This window comes from Cryptotermes secundus, unplaced genomic scaffold (assembly GCF_002891405.2).
Source record: "Cryptotermes secundus unplaced genomic scaffold, Csec_1.0 scaffold1518, whole genome shotgun sequence".
Classification (NCBI taxonomy): domain Eukaryota; kingdom Metazoa; phylum Arthropoda; class Insecta; order Blattodea; family Kalotermitidae; genus Cryptotermes; species Cryptotermes secundus.
The window spans coordinates 132,049-136,764 of record NW_019723940.1 but is presented as its reverse complement, the minus strand read 5'-3'; positions in this window follow the sequence as shown (position 1 = coordinate 136,764).

The window sequence follows — 4,716 nt, the reverse complement described above, 5'->3', positions numbered from 1 at the left end:
TGACATGTAAATTATATAAACATGATTTTATATTCGTGCATATAATCCGATTTGCATAAGAAACTATCGGTACAAAACACCAACCAACTAACTCCAAGGAGATGAGTTCTTGAGAAGCCGCTCAAGAACTTCCCAGCATTTTATGGAACCCGAAGGTTCATTAACGTGTTCACAAGAGCCCTCCACTGGTCCCTATCCTGAGCCAGATGAATTCAGTCCATCCCAAACCATACTATCTGTCTTAAGATTCACATGCTGTACAAATTACATATTTACAGAAGCACCAAGTCGTTATCCGCGAGCGTTACAAGCAGTGATCAGCATCAAGGTTCCCAAGCAAGACGGAGTAGCACGTGTCAGTCTTTGTCTCCTATTTAAACACCATTTAGATGCATAATACTAAAGAGTGAGGATTTCTGACTCGCGTCGCCTGGCCTACTGATGAGTAAAACATGAAAGACCTACAGAACAAGCTCCCTGCCACTGCTGGGTGGTTCGTCCTAATGAATAAGGTGTTTCGTAGACAGATCTAAATTACATGATCCAGCAGGAAGATATACAACATAACAGCTATCTTGAAGCAGAGTAGGAATTTCCTTAACACAGATTCTATTGGGTTTTCAAAATGAAAGAATTTCTAGGTGTGTTCAGTACTTCGGACAACAAGGAAAGGAAGATACTAGAAAAAGAATAATAAGAATAGGAGGATTCTATACAGTCGTGTTCACATCAGCTGGATCCACAAAGAAATCGCTGGATCAAGCAATTCGCATTTATAGAACGGCATTGAAACGTAAAATATTTTTCGTGTCCCGTAAAAGAAAACGGGACGACGGTTCATTAACGTGTTCAACTAACTGACTAACTGACTAACTGACTAACTAACTAACTAACTAACTAACTAACTAACTTAACTTCATGGAGTTTAGCAATTCTTCAGAAGCCGCCAATTGTGCAGCTACTCAAGAAACTGGCAGCATTTTATGGAACCCGAAAGTTCATTACCTTGTTCACAAGAGTCCTCCACTGGTCCCTATCCTGAGCCAGATCAATGCAGTCCGTGCCACCCCATCCTATCTCTCTAAGATCCATTTTAATATTTTCTACCCACCTTCATCTTGGCCTTGCCAGTGGTCTTTTTCCCTCTGCCTTTCCCACCAATATCGTATATGCATTCTTCTTATCACCCATTCGTGCTACATATCTTGCCCACCTCATCCTCCTAGACTTGATCGTTCTAATTATAATTTGAGAAGAGTACAAGTTATGAAGCTCCTAATTATGCAGTTTTCTCCAACGTCCTGTTTCATCATCTCTCTTCGGTCCAAATATTCTCCTCAACCACCCTCAGTCTATGTCCCCCCTCCCCCAATTTTTTCGTTTTCTATGCGGCTCATATCGTATCAAAGGAAAGTAGCCGATTAGTTCTTCCCAGAACTTCTTGTTTAATTACAGGAAGTTCCTGTTAGTGACTTCCCAGCCAATTATTTTAATGATGAGTTCCTTTAATTGAATCAATGCGCAGTATATATTTTATATTTAAATAATTTTCACGGGTGATTCCTTTGAATGAAGAATTATACGTCTTTAAGGCGAGCCCTGATGTCATTGAGTTTCTAGCACCTTAATAATTACGATACATGAAAGCCCATGCATAAAATGGGACGAGGGATGGATAAAAGGAGTCGCTGAAAGGGGTGAAATTAGTGGAGATTACTGGCCTAACGCTCAGAAGAATTTGAACCCTTCTAATCAAGTCTTCAGTAGACACCCCTCTTCCATTCAATGTCAAACCCCAATCTACATCCCCATACCACCCCCATCAGACTTGGGTGGTGAGACAACAAGAAAAGAAATGGCTGTGACATTTTTTTATTTTTAGTGGGGTGATATTCTGACAAACAGATATAAAGTTATATTCTTTTGCGTAATTTAGAGGGGAATAACATAAACTGCATTCAGTTTTAACAAAAGTACGTTTTGCATGCGTCGTGTTTACTACATTCCTATACTGATCTGTTGGTGCAAAGCTAATCGCAGAGGAAGATGTCACACGGCAGACTGAAAATACTATACATTTCCATCATTAAATGTCCTCCCATCAAAAATTATTCTTAAATAAAATGTCAGTGAGATATTTATTTGCTTTTGTGCACAATTATTTGTAACAATAATCAGTCTTTGAGAAATTTTATGAAATTTCTATTTGATTTTCATGTAAACTTGGACCGATACGAGTAAAAATTAAATTCATCCGTAAAATTTTATATAGGTCACTAGAACAAAATTCTATATAAATCCTTTCCGTTGTTTCGGAAATGAGAGACAGCTTCCGAATTATGATACAATTTCGTTAAAAAAAAACTAAATAATTTAGTAAGGTTTGAGGTTTTCACAGCGGTGACTATGAAGAATGCCGTCTTCTGGGATGTGGCACCGAAGATGGAGGCGATAGGTTCCTCCGAAACATCGGTCCACACAAGATCTACATGACGCCACATCCCAAAAGACGGCATTCTCAAATAATCACAGTTTGCACTAACTTCGTATGAGCCACATTTCCATCTTAGCATGGGAATAGAATTAGGCTTGTAGATATTTGGTAGTTGCTGGAGCAAAGCGACAGTTTTAACCTACAATTTTACCACGTATAACCATTATTTTTTCGTCGAAAATGTCGGTGACTTGTACACAACACGCCTCTGACCAGACAGCATTCTAACTTGTCGCAGAAATATGTGCAAGAACGAGAAAAATAAAATAAGTTACTGCGCTTGTTTTGAGCCGTACCGCTGCTTAGTCATACGCGCACAGAACGCCATTCAGTGCCCGTAAAGGAATCTTTTTCCAGGAACCAGAAGTCAACAGTGCAACCATGAATGGCCGGTAATTTGATGGAATTTGACAACTATGTCCAAGATGCTTTTGTCGGTCAGCCTGAACTGATAAACATCCCCTCTCCGTCCTGAAATAGCCACCTACACGGATATAAGTGCGTTTACTTGTTCCTAAATTATGACCTAGAACAAGGAACATTGGGATTTCAATGCAAGAAGGCAGCAAGTCCTTAAATGGTTGATGACTCACTAACTCATGGAGCTGAGCCCTTCTTGAGAAGTCGCCAATCGTGCAGCTACTCAGGAACTTTACAGCATTTTCTGGAAACCGGAGGTTCATTACCGTGTTCACAAGAACCACCCACTGGTCCCTACCCTGATCTAGACTAATCCAGTCCATACCACCCTATTCTATCACTCTGAGATCTCTTTTTAATATTATCCACCCACCTAGGCTTTGGACTTCCCAGTGGTTCTTTCCTTCTGGCTTTCCCACAAATATCCTACATGCATTCCTCTTCTTCCCCGTTCGTGCTACATGCTCCGCCCATCTCATACTCCTTGACTTGATCCCTCTCATTTTACTTGGTGAAGAGTACAAGTTATGAAGCTCCTTACAGTGTTGTCGATGACTCTCGTGTTAATATTTGTAAATGTGATTTTCTCTTTTCTTTTCCTTCACCTCGCAGAGCAGGCTGATAACAGCGGTACTCAAAATACACCTGCTTCGAATCTCGGCTTGTTTCCAGGCTGTCCTCAAGTTCCACAGCCTCTAAATTAGAATGGATAGGCTACTGCGGTCTTCTCCCGAAGCGTTAATATCTTCGTCATTCATGATTGTCTTCTCATCTCGTACAAAACTGTGAACTCAACGGCATTCAAAACGTCGACGCTGAATCTGGTCCACCATTTATGAGGACTGCTTTCATCTCTTCTGCTTCGTGGTGGGAAATATGATATCTCTTCTGGCACTTTAATTATTAGAGATATGTGCTGGAATTTTGTCTAGGTAAATGTATTTGTCTCTTAAAGTAAATGTATGCAGGGGCTCTCTAAAATTGCCGTACCTGTATTCAGATGGGTAGATATCTGAGCATTCGCTAATAAGTTTATTCTGATTGCATCACAATTCTACATACGAACTTTCAGTGTTAACCATCTGAAAGCTTAATTTCTTCTAAATAGGATATAAAAATTTAGTTTGTACATCACAGGAAAGACATTACATCTCCGCTACTTCACTACAGATAATTATCTGTAGTGAAGTCTTTAGGGAAGCAGTCGCTGTTTATTGTGAGGACCATACGGAACACACAGATATATATAAACTCAGTCCGTACTTCACAGGGAACACATTACGTCACCGCTACAGAGACCAAGCGGTAAATGCTGCTTAGGAAAGCAGTCGCAGTTTACGGTGAGAACCATACGGAACACACAAATACACCGTGCGGGCAGAACGCAGAGTTCTAATGTATTTAACTGAGCTTTGAAGGATTAATGAAGTCCAGAAAATATGGAAAATCTTTTTCTTGTGTAGAAAATACTCGTGGCAAGATTTATATGTCAGAAATTTTCAAGCCAAAATTTTTATCCAAATCATATTGTCACGTATCCGGGGTTTGTGTGACTAATAAGACGGGTTTTGAAATTGATGATTTAATTTATTGGACCTTTATACAAGTGGTTTTAAGGGTTCACATATCACTATCTGACACACTGTCATCTTCTTCCGACTGGGCACTCCACGGGAACTATTCTGACTTCCAACTGAACTCCGCTGTACTCCTTCGTACTCCTCCAATTCTTCTGTCTCTCTTATAACTCCTTGGCACGGTCCCCAAAGAAAACACGGTTTTCTGATGCCAAGAATGCGTGT